Source organism: Calidris pugnax, unplaced genomic scaffold (genome assembly GCF_001431845.1).
Source record: "Calidris pugnax isolate Ruff unplaced genomic scaffold, ASM143184v1 scaffold492, whole genome shotgun sequence".
NCBI classification, from domain to species: domain Eukaryota; kingdom Metazoa; phylum Chordata; class Aves; order Charadriiformes; family Scolopacidae; genus Calidris; species Calidris pugnax.
In genome coordinates this window covers 284,670-308,333 of record NW_015091453.1, presented here as the reverse complement: position 1 = coordinate 308,333, position 23,664 = coordinate 284,670, and the positions used below count along the sequence as shown (strand labels likewise).

The following is a 23,664-nucleotide window of genomic DNA, read 5'->3' as shown; positions in this document are numbered from 1 at the left end:
ATTAAGAGTCTGTTAATGATTTAGCAAACCAATGTAGCAGGGTGGGGGGAATGTTGAGCAAACCATCTTTGCTGTGAAGGCTGGGACTGAGGTGAGTGCTCTAACAGAGCTTGGTTATCCTTTTCTTCAAAAGCATATGAAGAACTGAAGAAACTTATCTGCAGATGCAAATCAAAGGGATCTTGCAAGAAAACTCCTTGGATGAAGTAGGGTTGTGTTGGTGAGCATCCTTGGTGGGCCCGTAACATCTCGGTCCACTTGGGCTGAGGTGTCGTTGAACTGTGTAATATTAAATGGTTGCTTGCTGCTGGAAATGCGTAGTCTTGCTCTGTGTTCAGAATATCTCAAGTAAGTACAAGCAGTCCAAACTCAGGCTCTACCTGCCCTGTGGTGCTTCTGGCACCTACAGTTGCCACCTGTGGACCACCCTTGGCCAGGAGGAGGAGGCAGCGTGGGATGGAAGGGGCTGCCTTGGTATCACAGCCCCCAAGGTGACAGCAAGGCCAAGCCCTACAGCAAGGGGGGCAGCTCCGTGCGGCCCCATCTCAATACCGGCCTCTCTCTCCTTCTGCCTCTTCCACAGGTTCCTCAGCCCTTGGTAGCGCTGGGCGTGGGCGTTTGCCGCCTCTTCCATCGATATCTTTGGCGTCCTCAGCCATAGATCCGCCATGGTCACCCAGGGAAATGGCTGCTCTGGAGGGAGCTGCTCTCCTGAGTGTGGGTATCCCAGGGCTCCCGCTCCTTAAACACCCCACGGTCACCATGGCCAAGGACGTCACAATGGTCTCTGGGTTTGATGCAGTGACCCCAGCACAGAGACTGGTGGTCGCCAAGGAGCTGCCCACGCCTGGGCCCCCTGTGCCTGGGGCCTGGCACACCTTACCGGGAACATTCACTCCTTATTTATACACAAAAGATTCTCATTATTCCGACTGCCTAATCCCTAACTCCACCTGGGCCTAGATGTTCATTGGGATGGCCCAACAGCCCTTTTACACACGTGTATTAGGTTTTGCAGCCTCTGCAAAGCACTCCTGCACAGGCATGAGCTCCTCGGTGGTCATTTGGGTGGGGAGACCCTTCCTCACATTCTCCTTTTAAGGTGTTGTAAAATACCTTAAAATACCTCAGGACTATAAACGTTTGCTGTCAGTTGGCCAGCTTCTTGAGGATGATCAGGATGTTCCTTGAAGGAGCCACAGCTCTGTCCTAACTGGTTCAGGAGGACACACTTTGACACATGAGAGAACCTTGTTATGGGATAACTTCTTGTTATCCCATCCTAATCACTATCGGTTGGTGACCAACTATTGTCGCACAGAGTCAAAAGCTCAGCAATTGACGACTTTCCAACACAGCAATAAGGTTAGTAGGAAACAAACATCATTTTATCCAGCCTATGGTTCTAAACAAAGCAGAAGCCTGTCTTTGGCACCACCACTGTCAGTGTTCTCCTCGGACACCGGCCATTGAAGGAAGGGGCTGAGCCTCCAATCCCTCACTTTTAGCCTGAGCACGATGCAGATGGGATGGAAGAATACCCCCTTGGTCAGCTCCGGGCCACCTCTGCCTTTGTTGGTCCCACTGAGCACCTCCATCACCCTCCTGCCCCAGCAGAACCCTCCCCACCAGCATCTGCCCCCACCTGCCTCAGGCCCCTCAGGTCAGCCCCCACAGCCCCCATCTATCTCCCCTGTGGTATAAACCCCCCAGCCCTGCCCTGTACGTCCCCCTGGGACTTGCCCTTGTTGAACCTCCCACCATTGGCCCTGGCCCATCGATCCAGCCCCTCCAGGTCCCTCTGAAGAGCCTTCCCACCCTCCAGCAGATCAACACTCCCGCCCAATCGGTGTCCTCTCCAAACCTACTGAGGGTGCACTGATCCCCTCCATCATTGATAGAGACATGAAACAGAACTGCCCCCGACACCAAGCCCTGGGGAACACCACTCGTGACCAGCTGCCAACTGGATGGAGCTCCATTCACCACAGGTCTCCGGGCCCCGCCATCCAGCCTGGTTTTTCCCCCAGGGAAGCGTAAGCCCACCCGAGCCACGGGCAGCCAGTTTCTCCAGAACACCATGGGGCACACTGCCAAAGGCTATCACAAAATCACGTGGGGTTGGAAGGGACCTCTGGAGATCATCTGGTCCAACCCCCTGCCAAAGCAGGCCCACCCAGAGCAGGTTGCAACAGGAACGTGTCCAGGAGGGTTTGGAATGTCTCCAGAGAAGGAGACTCCACCACCTCCCTGGGCAGCCTCTGCTCAGTGAACTTCTTCACCCTCAAAGTGAAGAAGTTTCTTCTCAAGTTTAGATGGAACTTGTTATATTTCAAGTTATATTTCAACCAGTTCTCCATCCACCCCACTGTCCTCTCATCCAACCCACGCTTTCTGTGCTTACCTATGAGGATGTTATGAGAGACAGTGTCAAAAGCCTTGCTGAAGTCAAGGTAGACAATGTCTGCTGTTCCCCCCTCATCCACCCAGCCAGTCATGCCATCACAGAAGGCTATCAATACAAACTAGGGGGTGAGGTATTGGAAAGCAGCCCTGAGGAAAGGGACTTAGGGGTTCTAGTGGATGAGAAGCTGGACATGAGCAGGCAGTGGGCAGCTGCAGCCCAGAAGGCCAATCGCATCCTGGGCTGCATCAAAAGAAGCGTTGCCAGCAGGTCCAGAGAGGTGATTCTGCCACTTTGCTCTGCTCTGGTGAGACCTCACCTGGAGTATTGTGTGCAGGTCTGGAGCCCTCAATATAAGAAGGACATGGACCTGATGGAGAGCGTCCAGAGGAGGGCCACAAGGATGATCGGGGGATGGAGCACCTCTGCTACGAGGACGGGCTGAGGGAGCTGGGGTTGTTCAGCCTGGAGAAGAGGAGGCTCCAGGGAGACCTAATAGCAGCCTTCCAGTACCTGAAGGGGGCCTACAGGAAGGCTGGGGAGAACCTGTTTAGAAAGGCCTGCAGTGACAGGACGAGGGGCAATGGCTTCAAGCTGGAGGGGAACGGATTTAGACTGGAGATGAGGAGAGGGTTCTTTACTGTGAGGGTGGTGGAGCACTGGAACAGGTTGCCCAGGGAGGTGGTTGAGGCCCCTTCCCTGGAGATATTCAAGGAGAGGCTCGACGAGGCCCTGGGCAACCTGGTCTAGTTGGGGGTGTCCCTGCTGACTGCGGGGAGGTCGGACTAGATGACCCTTGGAGGTCCCTTCCGGCCTGGGCAATTCTATGATTCTATGATTTTTGTTATTATTGTGTGATGATCCAGGTTGAGAGAGAAACAGTCCAGCTCATACTCCCAGGTGTCAAAGATGACATCTGGGACAACTTCTTGTAGACTTGACTTAGGAGGAGTTTACCTCTCTTACCACAGGGACAGGAAACATTCCTCGTGCAAATGCTAGAAGAATATCAGTTGCGTGACTCATGTAACATGTAAAGGGATCCTTGGAAAAGAAATAAAATAAAAAAAAATCCAAAATATAAGCAAAGTGCACCCTGGTACTAATAATATGCAGGGTGTGATCCAGGTGCCATGTGTTTGAGGAAGGTGTATGGTGAGCGCGTGCTGTGTAGAGACACTTAAGACAGATTGCGATCAGAGTGTTCCTTAAAGCCCCTTTCAGTAAGACAGTGAGAGTTCAAAATCATGCTTTTAAGTATTTTTCATAACTCAATGTTTAATCAAGGTGGATGCTGTGTTTTGATCTTCCTCTCTGAACTCATGACCCAGACGGTTATTGGTGCTGTTTCATTGGGTACCCTTGGTTCAGGGGAAACTCTTTCTTTGCAGTAAAAGAGAGTAAAAAGCAGATGTTTTATGTTAAAATGTGTTGTTTTTTTTTCCTAGAGCCACACAGTGTCTTTTTCCAGGCTACTGTTTCTTGTGCAGTATCTGCAGCTGTTGAGGGGCTGAAGGTTAAATCATCTGGAAGTGAAAAGTGAAATACTCCTTGTGTGGGCTTTCCCTGATAGGGTTTCAAGCTTTGGAGCTGTGTTTCAAACAGGTCAGGGTTTCAGGAGCGGAGGCGAATGTCAGAAGGATGAAGTAGGGTTGTGTTGGTGAGCATCCTTGGTGGGCCCGTAACATCTCGGTCCACTTGGGCTGAGGTGTCGTTGAACTGTGTAATATCAAATGGTTGCTTGCTGCTGGAAACACGTAGTCTCGCTCCGTGTTCAGAATATCTCAAGTAAGTACAAGCAGTCCAAACTTCATATAACAAAATTTCATTTAGAGTAAGCAGGACTCTGTTCTGGATGAGTCTAAAGATTTAAAGAATTTAATTTAATGCTATTCCTGTGCTGTGAGTAGACTCTATCTGAACCTGCCCACATGTTTTCTCTGAATTTTGTAGTTGCCTTGTCTTATTTGAGGCACCATTCTGTTCCCTTTCATCGCAAAGACCGTTGGCACCAGTTTTGAAGTCTTCCATATTTTGCTGTTAACAAAATGTAGGCTTCCTGTTATGCATTAGAAGTACATGTGGGTTTCAGCAGCTTGCTGGGAAGGTGAAACCTTCATGCAGGCAGAGATGGCAGTGAGGCATGCCACCCGATAACTCAAAAAAACCCAAACCAAAACCAACCAAACAAACCCCAAACCCACCAAAAAACTGTTTGCTGTTTTCCTTTTGTAAAGGCAAATTGAGATTTAGACCTACTTGGAGCATTCCCTCGCTACATCTGAAATGTGTGGGCTACTCATGAGTTAAGGGAATTGAGAGAGAGAGATGTCAAGTATTTTTTGCAAGCAGCAGTATTTTCTTGTATTTTTTTTTTACCTAGGTGTCAGACAATAAATACCGCTCTAGCAGTGCCCAAATACAGTGCCAGAATAAAAGCTCTCTTTTTCTCCACTTAAGCAGAATGAACGTAGATGTCAGCTTTGGGGTGTATTTGGGGAGGAATTCGCAAATTACTGAGTCCAAGCAGGAGCTTTTCTTCAAGCGCAGTTGTTAAGGCATTCAGCTTTCTGTCCAGCTCTTTTCCAGGTGTTGGATGTGTTTTGGTGAAAAGGCAGCAAAATCTACTCGACAAGGTATGACTTCACCCATTTGACACTGCTACTTTCTGTGTTTGGAGGGGAGACTGACTAAATGTGGACCTTGGGTCCTTTCTGCTTCACTGCTGCTCTGCTCTCCACTAGACCTAGGTTTTCGTATCTCCCCACAGAATCACAGAATGATATGGGGTTGGAAGGGACATCTGGAGATCTAGTCCAAAACCCCCTGCTAGAGCAGGTTGCATAGGAAGGTGTCCAGATGGGTTTTGAATGTCTCCAGAGAAGGAGACTCCACCATCTCCCTGGGCAGCCTCTGCCAGGGCTCTGTCACCTTCACAGGAAAAAAATTCCTCCTCATGTTTAGATGGAACTTCTTATATTCAAGTTTGTGCCCATTTCCTCTTGTCCTGTCCCTGGGCACCACTGAAAAAAGACCGTCTCCATCCTCATGACACCCTCCCTTTAAGTATTTCTAAGCATTGATCAGATCCCCCCTCAGCCTTCTCTTCTCCAGACTAAAAAGACCCAAGTCCCTCAGCCTCTCCTTGTGTGAGAGATCCTCCAGGCCCCTCATCATCTCTGTAGCCTCTGCTGTCCCCTCTCCAGCAGTTCCCTGTCCTTCTGGAACTGGGGAGCCCAGCACTGGTCCCAGTGCTCCAGGTGGGGCCTCCCCAGAGCAGAGAGGCAGGATGACCTCCCTCCACCTGCTGCTCACACTCTTCCTGATGCCCCCCAGGATGCCATTGGCCTTCTTGGCCACCAGGGCACATTCCTGGCTCATGAGCATCCTGTTGTCCACCAGGACTCCCAGGCCTTTTTCCTCAGAGCTGCTCTCCAGCAGGTCAGCCCCAACCTGTCCTGGTGCAGGGGGTTATTCCTCCCCAGGTGCAGCACCCTACACTTGCCCTTGTTGAATTTCATCAGGTTCCTCTCTGCCCAACTCTCCAGCCTGTCCAGGTCTCTCTGGATGATGGCACAGCTTTCTGGTGTGTCAGCCACCCCTCCCAGCTTTGTGTCACCAGCAAACATGCTGAGGGTACATTCCAACCAGTTGTGCCATCATCTCCTGATAACTGATCTATTCACAGCCACTTGGCACGTAAGGCTGCTTGTTTAATATGTGCGAAGTCAGTCCCTTACTTTTTCCCTTCTGACAAGAAGTGGTTATTTATTCCTAGCTAACATTATTGGGTCAGCAGTGGGTTAGGTCAGGTCGTTAATATCATCAGTGGTGGATGTGGGAGGACAGTCCCCTTCTTCTGCCATGAGATTCAAGGAGGATCAGATGGAGCAGGTTCAGAAGAAGCAGGAGGATGTTGGTTTTCAGGCAGACAATAGTAGAATTGTTGAACTAGCGAAGGGCTATTGTGGTTACAAGACACTGGGATGAGTTCAGAGAGGAACCGGACGTGGTCCTGAAAAGGCTGTAACTTTGATGGTTGGACTCAATTTGAAAGGTCCCTTCCAACCTAGACAATTCTGTTAATGTTCCTGAACACCCAGAAGCCCAAACTGATTTGAGAAGGCCCAGAAATAAAAACCACTGGAGGTGTAAAAATGCACAGAGAAATCATGTGTGCTTACCTTCTTCCTTCCCTCTCCCAGTCACCTGCTTACGGCTGCTGCTTCAGGCTGGAGACCAAGCTGGATGGGCCATGTTCTTTGGTTCACCCCTTTGACTCTCAGAGGATGTGGCTTTAGGTGTTTTGTTGCTGTCCTCTGAGCTGCATCCGTTCCTAATGTCTGTGACTGTTGGGCAGCCAGAGCAGTACATGGATGGAGGTGCAGGTGGTATGTTCTAGCTGCTCCTGTCTGGTAGAAGGGGACTCAGTCCTTCCTCTTACTTCTGTGCAATGTGCAGCTTAAATTTGTTGGGCTTCCTGACTTGTTATACTTGTCTTTATTATTCCTGAGTAGCTGTTCCCTATGCATTGGCTGAGTAGGAGAGGGATGTTTCATGCTACAAATTCATCTCTTTAATGGTTTTAACCATTAGTCAGAATTTTCTTTGGGAGCTCACTTGTTTGAGGTGAGGCTTTAATACATAAAGATGCTCTTGCATTCTAGTTGTCCCCCAGCCATTGAAGGTATTAACTGTGGAGTCTCTAAAAATGTTAGTACCTCTTGAAATTCTGAAACTGGGTTTGTTTTTTGCTGTTTTAAGTGTTCCATGTTTTCTTTTGATAGCTCTGGCTAAAGGTCTGTACAAGAGGAGAACAAAATACTGAGCTGTGAAATGAAACTGAGGAACATAGAACAACTGAAAAACATGGTTTACCCTGAGGTAGTTTCCGTGGGTTTTCTTATCATTCAGAAAAAACATGCCCCCTACAAGGGAAGGTGAGCCTTTTTCTAGACAAGGCTTTTGAATGCTTATGTATTTGACATGGAACAGAAATCAGCAGTGTTGAGATCTGCTGAAAAGGCTTTCCTGCCCACCGGAAATGGTCTACTGAGACCTTATTTTTCAATATTGTGTGGAACTCTTTGGTCAAAAATATGCTCACCTGAACGTACGTTGATCCTGGTCTGATGGGTTGCTCTTCAAATAAGGCACTTGTTTCTGGAGAACTACCCCTTCTGTGCACTGCTGAGCAAAGGTCTCATTGCTCCAGCTCAACGTGAGCACTGGAGCGTAGTGTTTGGCCTTGGAAGTTTTGTTCCATCATCTAGTGCCGTTGGGAGCGGTCTTACCTTTTTGTGCCACGCTGGACGGTGTGAAGACTTTGAAATGAGGCAGTGTCCACGTGGTTGGAATTTTAATATTGTTCCCATGCTTTAATTTGGTAATGCTATAAGTGCCTCGAGATAACAGGCTTTTTTTAAGTATTACCCAGAGTTTTGTGCTGCTGACTGGTAAAAAAATAATAATGAGCTGAACTACAAAAGATCCAAAAACTGTGCGTGTAGCAGCTTCCCAAGATAGCTAATAAGGATGGGGCTTGTAGGGTTCCCTTCCTTGCCGTGGCAGAAGCGATGCCCTCCTCTGGGAGCCAAAAAGCCTCTGTGGTATATCCCCAACTTCCAAGCATTGGGAATGGTGTGTGTCTGCTGAGGCTGGCGCCGGAGGAGATGCCAGGCCTGGTTGTGTACTCTAAGGTAGCACATACCGTCTCTTCACAAACTGCCCTCAGCATCGTTAGCTTTTCCTCTGAAACTGAAACAAGCTTCTCGTCCGTTCCTTGCTTTGAAAAGTAATGGGGGGGGAAACATCTAGTGAGGCTTAAAGATTCTAGTGTGGCCTTGTTCTTGCTCACTGACAGCTGGGAGAGGTTTGAGGGGGTCTGTGGGGCTTCTACAGCTGGCGTGATGGGGTTTATCTGAATATCGTGGCCTTTGAGGGCTGATCAGAAACGGTGCTTGTTGGCAGTGTGCTGGGAAGAGACAGCTTTGCTGTGGTTCTGTTGGGTGATGCAGAGGATGTCCAGAATACAGGTGTGTGGGACCTGTCCGTGCCCATCTCCATCCCTCCGGATGCTTCACGTCCTTCTGGTTTTGGCACTCTGTAAAATAAATAACTCTTCATCCTGAAGTGAGTTGCCTGCTGGGAAGTGGAGAATCCTCATGGAAGGATTCTGTGTTACTTCTGTGTGGTCGTAGGAAGCCAACGTCGATCGAGCTCAAGCTGAGATGTGTGTCTCCAAGCCTAAGGCGTAGCTAGTGCCATCAAGGAGATGTCACAGGAAATGGGCTCAGTGTCTGGAGGTACTAATTAAACACAAAACAAGTTTAATTATCTGTCAAAAGCTAGAAAGGGTCCCTCTTGCTGCTGGTAGTTTCGGACTGCCTCTTTCATTGTCATTCTTCCTTCCATAGGAGCTCTTCCAGCTGCCTTAGTCTTCTCTTCAAGAGGGGCTGTGGTCCCCTGGGTTCTGCAGATGGTAGGCTTTGTGCAGCCAGGCGTGCTGGGAAAGGAAAGCTTGGAGCTCGTTACCATGATAAACTAGTGCTCCAGCCGGGCTGTCTGCATGCTATCGCTTGTTCACCCCTGCTTTTTCTTGCTGCAAGAGGTGGCTTTCTGTATCGTGCCGAGGTTCCTGGCTTCTCGGCCAGGTGTAAGGTGTGCTGCAGTCGGGAGCTGAATCCTTGTGTCGCTCCGGGCTCCTCCGTGCTTCCTTGGAGCCCTCGTTTCTGGGTGAGCCCAGCGCCAGCAGCGTACGGCCGGGGAGAGATGGACAACGAGCTCTGCCTGTTGAACCTCAGGTGCTCCCAAGATGGCGGAGTCCTGTCTGCGCGCACACGGGAGGAGTCGTGTTTGCTGTACCACGGGTCAAAAGATCTTTTAGTGAATGTTTTCTGTGGGGTGGGGACGGGTTTTGGTCACCTGGCTGTGCCAGTAGGAAGTGGCAGAGGTCGATGGGCTCAGGGGATTTTCTCACGTTACACTTTGACTCCTCCGTGACCTGGCCATCGTTTTGTTCTTTGAGCAGAACATGAATAATATCTAACTGCTGGTTCAAACTATGCTTTAGGACAGAGCGAGATGACTTATTTAATTTTATTCCTGAAGTAAATCATTGTACCATAGAGCGAGTTATAAATAGAGTCTTCCCTTTAGCTTCCTGGATTGTAGATGCCACTTCATCATAGAGGTTGGTATTTATGTAAAGAGACTGAGGCAGTTTCTGGCCAATGAACCCCATTTGGAATTTTTATGTACAACTTCTGTTTTTCCTGCTAAGTTTAACTGGAGCATGTTCAGGGTGGCAGATGAGCCAGCTTCACCAGGTTCAAGGGTGTTCAGCATTTAAATATCTGGACTGTCATGTTAATGGGATGCTCCTATTCTTTGCCCAAGAGTGCTTTTAGGATTGCAAGGTCAAGTACCTAAATAAAGTGCAATCCCTCTCTCGCTGTGAGGATTGGTGCTGGCATTCCCCCTTTCTTCTAGGGCTTAGTTTGGTACGAGTTTGGCTGGTTCTCCTTGCTGCAGCCTTCGACCCGGTCAAATAACTCACAACAACTTTATAGTCAAGTAGAACAAAAGCTTGCCTTGGATGCTTTGTAATAAACTTAATATTGGGGGATATATTCAACTACCTTTTAATTTTAGTGGAATGGGTGTCACTCACCGCTTGTACGCTGCAGCTGTGGCACGGTGGTGTGTGTTCCTCACCCCTGTGGTTGGCTTCGTTTGGGAGTAATTGTAGATGAAGATTAATTAGTGACAGCTGTTGTGAGCTCGTGGTGATTTTTGAAGTCTCGTACAAAGCCACTGAGCAATTCTTGTAGCTTCTTGAGGACAGGAATCATGAAGGATGCTGTAAGAGCATGTATGTGACTCGGGCTGGCCTGCCTGCAGGTTTGTGAAAGCACAGGGCAGAGGCAGACCAGATTCCTGTGCCCTTTGGTAAAAGCAGCATCTCCTGGTGGTGCGGTGACAGCGACTTCGGTCTGGGTGGCACTGGATGTGGGAGAGAGCAAAAATACTCTCCAGTACAGGGCTTCCTTCTCCTATGATTGGGGTAAAGAGTGACCATTTTTGCCCTGTGCATTTACAAAGCAAGCAGTTTGAGAGGTTGGTATGAAGTTGTGAACATCTACCCTTGCTGAAATGGTTAGAAAAACCCAGGTAAAGGTGCTGGCTTAGGCACAGGTTTGAATGCCCATGGCACTGGGCGGCCTGCCTGTGTCAGAGCATCGCGTGTACATTTGAAGTGGTACTTCAGTGCGCCTGAAGAACCTGTCTTCTGGGTGATGATGGTCACAGCTTCTCAGAACTTAAAGTTGCTTTTTAACATTGTATTTTTTGTTAGAACAATCCATGCGTTTTCTTCCAAAGGAAGTTAAATGCCCAAGTCTCGAATGCAGAACAGAACAGTGTGTCTCCGCTCACCCTGGGCAGAGTTTTCCAGAAATAGTTTAATTTTCATTCAACCTTCCCATCCCTGTTACAGCACACTCCCCTTTGGAAACCAGTGTTTGGGCCTTGCTCTTCCCTATGGATGGACTGCAGGCTCTGGAGAGTGTTATTTAAGGGGAAAAAGCTACAAACAAAATAAAACACCCAAAGCCTTGTGTTTCCTTTTGAGCAAAGTGCCTGGAGCGTGGCGGGAGCTGGAGGCAGCCCAGGGATGCTGTGTCGTGGGAGTTCAGGTTTGGGAACCTGTTTCCCAAGGTGGGGAAATGCAGTTGACTGAAAACAAACCCCAAAATGAATGAAGAGTCAGAAACATGTATATTTTAAGAAAACATTATTATCTTCAGAACTAAAATTCATGTTATTCCACAGAAAGCTATTAGTTTGCCTTGACGTGGGCTAAGGGAAATACTAGATTTTCCTGTCAGAAGCGGTGTTTGGCTCAGTTTCATCCACAGTGTACTTGGGAGCTGGCGTATTAAACTGAAAACTGCAAACAGTGCTTTTTTTTTTTTTTTTTAAAGCAGAATAAAGCAAGGTGTGCTTTATTATGCTTGTATGAACTGTTGCATGGAGACTTTCTAAAACATCCTTTTTTCTTTCCCAGATTTGTTACAGATATGACTGGCTGGTTACTCTGCTGCTTCTGTGCCCCAGCGCTTGCTACTCTGTGATTTCAGATAATAGAAGAGAGTTACGAAACTTGTGGTGAGTACTGATATTCTGGAGCATCTTAGCATGCAACTCAAATACTCCTTCCGAAAAAACTCAAACCCAACCATGTGTAAGGGAAGACACTATAAAATCCAGTAACTTCTAACCAGGGTATGTGAAATATCTGTCAAGCCTCGAGAAGGTTGCTTAGAGACCTGAATGCAAGTTATTCAATTCTTATTCCTTAATTCCATTTTAATGTCTTTTTTTCCTGTCGACTTTTGTCAGCATTTTTCACCAGCAGTAAGTTCTCCGGGAACTTGCCTCCCTGCTCTACTCTCCCTGTCTTTATTTTTAGAAGCATACGTGTTGAGCTGCGAAGTAGGTAGCTGCAATGCTGCTTGTCAGTGATTAATATCTCCAACAAGGAAATCGGGTAGAATCGAAGTCGGGGAGAGTCCAAAGTCTTTTGTGATGAATTGGAGCTTCTCTAAAGTGCTTTAACTTTGTAACTGGGAGAGGAGAGTTGAAGTGCTCTGTATATAAGTGTTTGTTCCAGTGCAACAAGTAAAATATGGGCTAGGTTGTCCATTCTATTACATTGGACCCAGTAAATGAGCAGAAAACTCAAAACTGAAGATGTTGGGGAAATTTTTCTCTGTGGAACAAAGAAATCAAAGGGAACATTGTTTGTAGGTGAGGCTGTTTGAGTCCAGTGTGGATGTATCCCTTGGTTTCATAAAATGGGCAGTAGTGATTAAAGTAAACAAAACAAGCAAGTGTTTTGATTTTGTAGAAGTGATGACTTTGAGAGCAGTGCGAGCCTCTGCTGGGCAGGAGGGGGTTTGGGGTGTATGTAATGAATACTGCAGGAGTGAAACTGGCACTGAATTTCCCTTTCTGGACTTCCCATAAAAACGTTTATACCAACAAACTCTTTTTCTCTCGAAGCAGAAGCCAGTGCAGACTAAGTGATACTGATTAAGTAGTTGGGGCATTTTGTTTAGGGCCATAATTGTGTATCATCCTTCAGGAATACTGTTTCTACTTTTGGACAAAATGACATGACAAAACAAATTCTTTCTAAATTGTAATTTCCATTTTGCATTTTCTATGTAGAAAGCTTAATGAGCTCTTGCCTTTTGGTAATTTGAGGTGTGTGTGGGGGGTAGATGGATGGACAACAGTTTCATGCTTTCAGTAGCTTCCAGCCTGGAGGAGAAATCTGTTTTCAATTTTGCTTGATATTGTATCTCAAATCAGTTTGCAGCTTCATCCCTTAAAACTAATTTTATCTTTTTTTGGTGCCAGTAGTAGGAGTGCCATTAATTTTTTGAACAGTCTTTAGTTTGAGCAGTTCAGACTGGTGCAGTACAGTGCTTTTAATATCTTTGAGTCCAATGGAGACCGTAGTCAATCTGCTTCACTTTACATTGTTTTGTCTTAAAGATAAGTCTAAAGCTTTGTTGATGTGTTGTTGTGGAGGGTTTCTTTTGTGACTGAAGCCTTTGGCTTGTTTTTCTTCATCTTGCCTGTATGATGTCTGGGATCTTGGGAACTTTTTTGTTTTATCAGATCAACCCGTTTCGCAGGGGTTTGGGATCTTCTGTGCTCTTTCACTTGGGTAAAGCCTCTTCCCAGCTCGCAGGCTCTCATTTATTCCCCCTTTGCTTTCTGTTCAGGCACTTACACGGGAGGATGGGGATTCTTAGCACAGAGTGCTAGGCAGCGTGAAGCCTAAATGATACAGCAAGGAGACCCATCTTGTCTTTTTTTAGTATGGTAGAAGTTGAGAATGCATTACTGAAAACCTTTATCAATGCTGAGACACTGGAAAGTGGTGCTGTCTCAGCCATGTGTCCTGCTCCCAAGCTGCCTGTGCTTGTATCCTCTTCCTGCCTCCTTTTATCTTTCTGTATATTTAAATTTAATGTTTAAAGAGGCTCTGGTTTTCCCATTTCATGACTTCCACTTGCCCATACTAGCGCCAGGCTGTAAGCTGGCACCCTGACTCCTGTTGTTACTCGTTCAAGGAGCATTTCTGTCCTCATCTGTGTGTTCCCTGCCTCAGGATCCCTGAGCAGAGCCCTGACTTCTTCCCAGCTCTGGTCAAACCAGGGCCAGACACTTCCACTCCTGTGTTTGTGCTGTGGGAACAGGCATTGTCCATGGGAGTGAAGAATTAGCTCTCAACTCTGCTGAGTTGTCCTCCAGTGTGCTTGGTGAACCATGTCCACCTTCATGAACCTGGCTTTAGGAGCAATTATTTTTTTTTCTTGGATGGCATAAATGAACAAGGTGCTGGTTAAGTGGTTAAAGAACTGGCTTAAACAGTTCCTCACGTGGTGGATCTCTGCTGTGCTCACTACGTGGTGTGGTGAAGTGGCTTTCTGCATGGTATTATCATCCCCCTGTCCTGGGCACTGGTGAGGCCCCACCTCGAGGGCTGTGTCCAGTTTTGGGCCCCTCAGGACAGGAGGGACATTGAGGGGCTGGAGCGGGTCCAGAGAAGGGCAACGGAGCTGGTGAGGGGTCTGGAGAACAAGTCTTGTGAGGAGAGGCTGAGGGAGCTGGGGGTGTTCAGTCTGGAGAAAAGGAGGCTGAGGGGAGACCTCGCTCTCTCCAACTCCCTGAAAGGAGGGTGTAGCCAGGGGGGTCCATCTCTTCTCCCGTGGAACAGGAGATGGGACAAGAAGAAATGGCCTCAAGTTGCACCAGGGGAGGTTTAGGATGGATATTGGGAAAAATTTATTCACCAAAAGTGTTGTCAAGCCTTGGCAGAGGCTGCCCAGGGCAGTGGTGGAGTCGCCATCCCTGGAGGTATTTAAAAGCCGGGCAGATGTGGTGCTGAGGGACATGGGTCAGTGGTGGGTTTTGTCAGTGTGAGGTTGATGGTTGATCTGGATGGTCTGAGAGGTCCCCAAGCAAGGCAATTCTGTGGTAGTAGTAGATCCAGTACATGGCTGTATGGGATAGACCTGGACCAATGGATGCTTGCACAGCAGAACACCATGCTGTCTAAGCAATTGGGGTTGGCTGCAGAGCAGACTTCTCCAGGCGTTGCTGGAGGAAACCAGCTGGAACCAAAACCTTGGAGTCTATGGCAAAAAAAAGAGAGGCAGCAGTGCAAGCCGGCGGTGCCTCCGCTGTTCTTTGGCTGCGTATTTGGAGCGGTCCTGATGATGTGTGGTAGCTAAAATATCCTTCTGTACGCAAAGCTTTCTAGTTGTATTAGTCATCCATCAGGCTTCTGGATTATTTAAGTGCTGAAGCTCTCCTCAAAGAACAGCAATATCTATTTGTAGAAAGGTACATAATGTGAAGTGCAATTCCAGTATATTAGAGCGGCGCTGCTTGAGATGTTTTTGGGAATGCTGCCTCTCCTGTTGTGGGACTTCATGGTCTGTAAAGCCACTATCAGAGATCTCTAATCTTATAATTGGTCTTAGGGACTCCAATGGTGGTGCCATTAGGGCTCCTTCTCAACTTTTTCCACAAAATCATGCCTTCAGCTGTTGGATGTTGATCTCCAAATTCTGATAAGCCCCAAGGAAAAGGGGACAGTGACCGAAGAGGTGCTCTGTAGCACTAAGGAAGAATCTCCTACTCGGCATGAAGGAGCTCCCCACTCAAATAGTCACTGACCGAAACCATCTTCTACAACTCTTCAACTTGTACTGACTTGATGTAAGTTGGAAAACACCTGGTGCTGAACTGGTCCATTTTTAAGCTGTAATTCATCTATCTCTGCTGTTTACGGAAAATCTTTAAGGCAGCTGCTAGCTAGAAGGTTAATTACAATACAGCATGATTATATTCATCTAAACTTAGAGAAAGCTCGAATCTTTAATGGCTTTTGTAGTGCTTATGGGTTCACTTCATTGTGTTCTCACCCAAAAATTAAATGCGGGGTTTCATGTAATGTTTGAGATCCATAGACTGGCAAAACACTTGTTCTTTGCTTATGCAGTCTGGCTTTTATGTAACTCATTATTTTTGCTCAAATGTTGCAGAAAGTCTGTTTCCTCTAGCAACAGCCACCAGATGTTTAGCTGAACAAGACTTAATTCTTTAAAATTGACCTGTAAGAAATGTGTGAAGGCGAACATGGGGGTGGAACAATTGTATATCAGCATGATTTCCATTTCCTTGCTAAAAACCCAGTGCAAGCCTTGCAGTTTCATTTGAGCAACGATGGATCCTTATTTTTTGTGGTACGCTATGAGTCCTTTTCCATGGTTTTGAATGTTTCCATAAATGTACTGTTGGGAGGGGGGATGGGATCAAGCTGTCTTATCAGAATTAGCATTAGCTGGGCAATTAGGACTGCATGGGCTAAGTCTGTCTGGCGGATGTGCCACTGTGTGGGTCCTGCTGCGGGTTCTGTTGTCAGGTAGGCTTCTTACCCACCTGTAGGTCTCCTGTGATCAACCCCTCTGCTTTGCTAGACTGACTCTGTTGTAGATTTCCATGGGAAACCAACTCCTGTCTGGGTTTTTCAGCTGGGTGAAGGGAGTGCCCCAGGTTTTACTGGGGGACATGGAGCGAGAAGTCCCGATGGTGACTCCAAGGAGGTCCAAGCAGTTCTTGTCTGTGAAACATCCCCATTCTAGGGCTTCAAGTACCACTGTCCTTCCAAGGCCACTCTGCGTGGGAGAAGTCTATACAGAGACTCTTCTGCTGGAGGTGAATGATCTGGTATTTGGATTTTGGACTTTTCTTCCTCTGGGTCTGCAAAGACTAGGTAAATCAAAGCAGAGCTGTGCCACTTCCCTTCCCCACAAGGATATTGTGCTCCAGATCCCGTTGTGCTTCCCCTTGCGTAGTTTGGACAGAAGGTATGTGAACTGGACAGCCAAGGTGGCTGTAACGGCGGTCTCCTGGCTGGACCTTCAGTCAGCCTCTGAGCGGTATCGTTGGTGCAGGTACGATGCAGCTTTTAAGAATCTGAATGCATGAAAAGCTGCACGGATAATCCTCAAGAATAAATTTATTGGTCTTTAACTGAGGGAGCTGGTGACAGGTCCATACCAGAGAAGTATGGATTGGGTAGAGAAGTGCAGCTCTGCAAATGGCTTCAAGGTTCAGATGTCAAAGTATCTACTGGTTTAGGTTAAAGATATTTCAGCTGGAAATAATACTTACCTAGTGCTGGAAATGCTTCGGGACACAGTGTGGGTGCTCCAGTCTCTGAAGTAATGGGTTTGGTGTATTGGCCTTGGTGTTGCTGCTGTGTCAGAAGTTCTAGATGCCTGCCACAACATTTTGACATCACTTAAGCAGGAGTTAACTTGAATGTCCTTTTCTTCTGGTAAGATGGGAGACTGGTACTTGAAGTAGCACCTCCATCTCCTTTCCCTCATGCTGCTTACATCAGGTTTGTGTTTTCAGTAATTTTGAAAACTACTGCGTGGGAATACTTACAGCAAGACCTTGCTGAAATGAGCTCGAGGGCCACGTGCTTGCTGGCCAGTAGCTGGGTTTTACTGTCTTTACTGGTCACTGTCATCCTTGCACAGCAGGTTGCATTTGTTTATCCTTTACATGCTAGATAACTCCTTTTTAAAAATGCTACCAACTTATTTTGCTCACTAAATATCTGCCAGGTTTGAAACCCAGTGTTTCCTCTCCTGGTGGGATGGGGGAGGGAGGCTGTGTGACATCCCAGTGTCTCAGGAACATGTGAGGGTGGAAGATGTGGCTGCGGTTTCAGTGAAAGCTGTTGCTACTGCAGTTAACACAAATAAAAGTCTTTATGTTCTTGGCATTCTGCTGTTACATGGGGTATGAAAAGAGTTACTTGAAATTACCAAACAACAGGAGAAGCACTACTCCTTGAGTACGTGTGTTTATTCTGAGGTGTTAGAAGAATGGTAAATGTCCAATTGTCCACAAGTTCCTCAGCTGTCCCTTCAGTGGAACGCAGTGTGTGACAACCTGCTGCCAAAAAGGATGATACCAACCACCTCTCCTCGGGCTGTCTCTGAGGCTTTGTGTAACCTCTCGGCAGGGATTCAGCTCAAACCTGATGGAAGTCTGTGAAGGTCTGGAGCTGGCTTGCTGGGAGTGCTGGAGCTGGAGAGACTTGAGGGTGTTAGATGGAAGGTGGAGTAGAAAGCTGCCATTTAGGGTAGCTCAATGTTAAATGGGATAAGCTGTCTGATGTGTATGGCTGTTCTGGTAACTCAGGGACTACTTGCTCTTCTGACCAGCTCATCTGTCTCCTTCAGCCCGCAGGAGACACTCAAAGCCTGGCTGTGACTCACCTCTGTCCAATGTCCAAGGACAAGGACAGAGTGTAAGGACCTGGGCCCAGGCACGGTCAGGATGAGGGAGGTGATGGTACGCTCAGGCGCTGCTCTGGGCTGCCTGACCCATTGCTGGGAATACTTGGGGTAACTATCTCCCTCTAACCCAGCACCAGGCTCAGGAGTACTCAGACTCGGTGCTTCCCGTTGCTCGTCTGTCCTGTGCTCCCCAGCTGTAGGATGCTGGTGCTGCTGGTACCATTGTGAAGCTGTTTTGGACCTTACGGCAGGGTGTTGCCCTCTAGTTGAAGAGCCGAGAAGAAGAGCTGGACCTACAGCTGCTGACTCTGGGAGGCTTCTTTGGGTTGGAGTTGCCTCATCTTTCCTTAATTTCAGTTTTCAGCCTGGCTGCTGAGCTACTAAGGCTGCTGTAGTCTGGAGGAATCCGGGTCTGTTACAGCCCCAGGGATGGGGTTGAGGAGTCTGAGGCGCTCTGTGATGTGGAAGCAGCATTTCAGACTTGTGGGGTGCTGTGGGGCACTTGTGGGGTGCTGTGGGGCACTTCTGGAGCCACTTGGGGATTCACCTGAAGGCAGCCCCTAGGAAGAGCACGGGAAGCAGATTATAAATATGGCTGGGATAAACCAATGGCTGAGAGAGGTTTGCCTGCTTTTTATGTCCTTCGGGTCATGAGAAGTCTGGAGGTAAATGCTTATTTGTTTTACTTCCAAGGTTTTGGAAGTTTTTATCACCTTGAACCACCTTGCTGTGCTTCAGCACTCGCGATTGATTATCGAGCATGTCACCATGGATCTGAGGTGCTGTAAGATCCCACCCAGAGCAGAGTGCCCCTGGAGCTGTGACTCGCACCCCAGCTGTGACTGTGCTGTCACAAACAGAGCCGTGGCAGCTGGTGTTGAGCATGGGATGGGTGCTGGGTCTCACTGGGGGCTTTCTGGCAAAACAAACCCCCCCCCCCCCCCAGGAAAACTAAAGCTTATTGATTGATCACCACATAGATCAGGTATAAGCTACTTATATGTGTACATGAATTGGAAAAATTGTCCTACAATGTAACTTACCTGTCCTCCAAACACCCAACCCCCCACTGTAGTGTGTACCTACCGTGGTAATCCAGGATATCATTCCTGTGAAAGGCTATAAAATCTTAATCCTTTAGCTTTCTCAGTATGCGGGTGTTTGAGAGGTCAGAGGACATGTGGGTGTTGTCAGCTGTACTTGGTACCATTTCAGGGGGAACCAGTAGAGCCTGAGCAGTAATTAGGCAAACTCCTAAGTGTTTGGATGGGTGACGAACAGCCCTGCTAACGACCTCTGGTTTGCTGGCTGCTGTAACTTCACTCTGCTCAGAGAAACTGCTCCTGGAGATGGCATCTTCTGCTTCCTTTCAAAATCCTGTTGTGTGAGAGGTCCCAGATTTGCACGTGCTGCATCTGCACGTGTGCTCTGTGGAAGAGGAGCAGATAAGTCTCACGCAGGGGTTATCCTACTTGCTCCCCAGCTGACAGGTAGTGGTAGGTGGTTTCTAAAGGCAAATACGTGATCCCTGTCGTCATCTCCCCCTCAAGCACCAGCAGGGGTTTGCAGTGTTGTAGTAAATCTCTTCAGAGAGTGCAGGTAATGAAGCGAGGTCCCCTGGGGAGGTTGTGGCAGCTGTTGGACATCTGGCTGGTCCTTGTAGACGTGGTCAAGCAGTGATCCATCGCAAACAAGTGTTTGGCTTTATTTAGGTGGGCTGTCCCCTCTTCATCTGCAGCTTCACCTTGTCCGGAGACGCATCCTGCAGAGGGATGATGGCCGGACCACCGTGGTTGGGAGTTTATTTTACATTTTAATGTTGAGTCTTCAGACGCTGGGAAGTCCAATTTTTAGCATTTCCTTTAAAAGGCAGCAGATGTCACATTGTCCTCAGTGTCCTTCTCTCCTAAACTTTCTTCTCCTCCAGCTGAATGAGAACCAAAGCTGTACAGTTTCTGTGACAAAATATATTCTTCTGGTTCTTGTTCTCTTGTGTATTGGTGGCAATGCCACTTAAAAAAAGGAAAGACCTTTCCAATGTAGATGCCTAAGTTGGCCACACTGAAACTGTATTGAGTTTCACTTTTTGTGGGATGCTGTCTTGGAGGACGTAGTGGTGGTCCTGTGAACAAGGACAACCTCAGAGGAGCTCTGAAGGCTGCAGGTTCAAAAAGATGATGAGAAACCTCACTTGATGCAATCTGTGGAGCACCGCTCTGCGATCTGTGGGTACCAGCAGGCTACACAGGTTCAGAAAGAAGCAGGACAAGTTCGTTCAAGTTGGGGAAGTCAGTCCAGTGTCATTGCACTGATATCGCTGCAGGTGGTGAAATGGTCTTCAAGTCTCTAGCTCCGATATAGAGCATCGCCGTGGTGCCTTGTGGCCTTGGCTAGATGTTGCTGCCAGCCACCCAAGATGGGGTGTTGCGCCAGATGTGGCCTGTGTGCGTTTTGGTGTGCTTGCTCATGCTCTGATTGCACCTGCGCTTCCGTGGCATGAATTTCTTTGGAAAAATCTGAAACGTCCTTGTGCCACCTGCTGATTTTCACGACCTGACTGAGAAGACTGTGCTGGAAACAGCAGGAATTTTCTTTCCCATGCAGTGATGTTTTGTAGCTGAATACAGAGCCACTCTCAGGTTTCAAGCCACAAAAGCTGACTTTTTCAAAAGTGCCTGATGTCCAGGCCAGTACTGGGCATGGAATAGAGATGATGTCAAGAGGCGCTGTCCTCCCTTGTGGAAGAACTGTCTTGCAAGCTGAAGAATTGGGCTCTCAGCTTTCTCAAGGTTATGTTGTTTGCACAAAGGGGAGCAGGCACTGTAAGGAAGTAATTAATCTTGGAAATGCAGTTTTAAGATAGGACCTACAGGTGATCTGTAGCTGGGGGAGGCAGGGCTTCAGCAATGTATTCTCGGAGGCTCAGCCTTTATTTAAGTGAGGATTTGGTGTTGGGAAAGGATTTGGGTGGGAGGCTGGTGCCTTTCAGAGGATGAAAAGACCTTTGGTAACATAACTACTGACTGCTCTCGTGGTTGGGAGGGAAGTCTCTGCATCAGACAAACCCCCCACTTCTTGTTTTAGATAATGATATTAAAACTAATAGGGTGGAATAAGGTGTCGTCTCTCCGCTCAACAGGACTGGTGTTTGTGAAACGAATGCTAAAGCCCAGTGTGAAGAAATCTGCCAGCCGTGACTAGTCCAAGGCCGTGTGTTGCAGGGCAAAGGAATGTTATCATCAGGGTGCACTTTCCTTGGCTACAAACCTCTGAGTTCCTGTGGTGCATCCCTGCTTCATTTTAAAAGAGAAGCTCAACTCTTGAGTCTAGATGAGTGTGAGAGGGTAGAACAAATAGCTTTCTCCTCCAACTTCAGGAACTAAGGACTTTCTCTGACTATTGCTCCTTGATTACTGTTTGTTTCTTTGGGTGTTGGCTTCAGTTTCTCCTGTTGCTAATCCAAGGGAAGCCGTAAGGTGTCTTCTAATCTCTTTGCACCGAACTCATCTGAGTTGCCTTAATCTTATCACAGGGACTTGTCTTGGTTCTTGAGAAATCTCTAGGTTTCTCTCTGTGGTGTCACTAGTTTTGAAGTCATTACTGGCTGGGCAATGCAGTAGCATGGAGCTGCATGCACCTCCTCTTTCCACGCTTCCTTAAACCTTCACTGATGGACTTGGTGGCAGCTTCAGTTTCAAGTATCTGCCAAGTGCTCACTCTCACTTGTTGAACAGCAAGCAAGCTTGTATGGTTACTGGTGTGTTTTACATGTGATGAACACCAGCAAAGGTGGCTGGTACTGTGTGCTTTGGGAGGAAGGTTGTGCCCATCAGGACATCTTAGCTGAGAAAACAATACCTGTGCTTTCCCCCAAGGTCTTTTGAATTCTGAGTCTGTAACAGAGGGAGTAAATGCCTTCAAGAAGAGCTTAGGAAATGTGGTTTCAGTGTTTGGATAATCCAGTATCTAATAAGACCCAAGTTGTGAAGCTTTTCTTGTGGACAGGGATGAGTGACTCCTCTTCCATGTGCATTCCTTTGTGTTACGCTGCGTAACCGAGCCCGTGCTTTATTATTCTCCTCTGGGAGGGAACACCCCTGGATGGCTCTCCTCTGGCTTTATCGCAATAGCTGGAGAAATTCAAGGTCTTTGAATTCTTTGTCAAATGGGATTGAAACACATGAATGGTTTAGAAGCTTGCAAAACAGGGATGCTAACACATAAGTCTAATTCCTTGAGGAATGGAGAAAATATTTCTTTTTTTTAGCTGCAAGACTTTACTCTTGTTCACACGAGGTGGTATTTATAGTTTTAACGGTATGCGCCTTGCCTTTCCTTCTTAATAGATTGCCGGACCGCAAGTGGGTGGAAGATTTGTTTGTTTTGGCACAATATTCCCTTTACATAGGCATGTCTCAAGCTTACAGCAAACAGAGGAGCCGGGCTGTGAACTGTGCAAAGTCCTTAACACGAGGGAAAGGAGAGAAGCAGGAAAAGTTGCCGTGTAAAATTACCTCTCTGAAACTGAAATGTCTCTTTGGCTGGTGACCCCTACTAGCTTGCTGTCGTGTCCTGGAGCTGACATGGCTCCATCAAACTCAATGGGAGCTTGAAGGCTTGTGTCAGTGCTGCTTGTTCCTGCTGCTCGCAGTCATTGCTCGAACCTGAACGCACTGTGGGTTGGGATCCTGCATCCTCAGTTGGGGTGGTGATTAACTCTGGTGGTGATCCTCTTCTGCCAGGGGTTGGGATCCTGCATCCTCAGTTGGGGTGTTAACTCTGGTGGTGATCTGCCACTGGGGAGTTCAAATCTGAGTAGAAATAACCAAAACAGCGAGATGACCCAGCGAAAGGTAGCCAAGGTGTTTGCTTGCTACCCAAGTACTGTTTCTTGACGTGAGGAATAAGCATCAGGTGGTGGGATGGTGCCAAGGTGCAGACGAGGGGTTATCAGTAGCAGCAGCAGAGGTTGGCATCAATGAAACCCACCACTGTGACCTCGGCACAGCAGCATCGCCGAATACAGCTGGCTTTGACCATGAAAGTCCATGTGCTGTGGAAGCTGGATATGGCTTCAGAGCCGGTATTTGCAGTTGAAAAATGGAGCTGCTCTGTGTGTGGGGGGGGTCTCCCAGTGCCCCTGCCCTGTGGGACTGGGTCTGGGCTCTCGGTGCAGGGGACACTGTTGCTGTTCTCCTTCAGGCTCCCTTTTTGGGGAGGCAGCAGACTGCTTGTTTTTTCTTGGTACAGAGGGATTGTGTGGATTGCCAGATGTCCTTGCCCACATTAACACCCTCTTGCATCTTGGGCGCGTTGTTCATCTCCTGGCACAAAGGCAGGGTGATGCCTGGCCACCTGTATTTTGGACCGGTGTTCAGGATAAGAGTGGGAATGAGGAAGCAGTGGGGAAGAAATTTTTCTTTCTGAGGGTGGTGAGAGCCTGGCCCAGGTTGCCCAGAGAAGCTGTGGCTGCCCCATCCCTGGAGGGGTTCAAGGCCAGGTTGGAGGGGGCTTGGAGCAACCTGGTCTGGTGGGAGGTGTCCCTGCCCAGGGCAGGGGGTGCCACTGTGTGGTCTTTAAGGTCTTTTCCAACCCAAACTATTCTGTGATTCTGCATCTCATAACCAGGCTGATCCTTTGCAAATTTAAATTTGTCCTTAAATGTGTACTTAAGGGGGGAAATTTGATAAGCTTGATGGTGCGTGAAGGCAAATGCTCTCAGCTGGATGGGTAGAGTCAAAAGAAACCTCCGGAGCTTAGCTCAAGAGTGTCACTGTGAGAAACTGGAGGGTGTTTGTTGCCATCTCTTATGCTGCTCATGCCATCCAGAGGTGTCCTAGTGTGCTGGGTGGTTCTACA

The 23,664-nt window shown here is 47.8% G+C and overlaps 1 protein-coding gene across 1 annotated transcript in view; it reads left to right on the top strand.

Moving 5' to 3' along the window:
• Positions 1–11,467: 11,467 nt before the first annotated feature.
• Positions 11,468–23,664, top strand: part of CSNK1G1 (casein kinase 1, gamma 1) — a 99,058-nt gene continuing 86,861 nt past the window's right edge. Inside the window, exon 1 of the mRNA XM_014961603.1 lies at positions 11,468–11,572. The gene's annotated coding sequence lies outside the window, so the exon portion shown is untranslated. The remainder of the gene's footprint in view (positions 11,573–23,664) is intronic.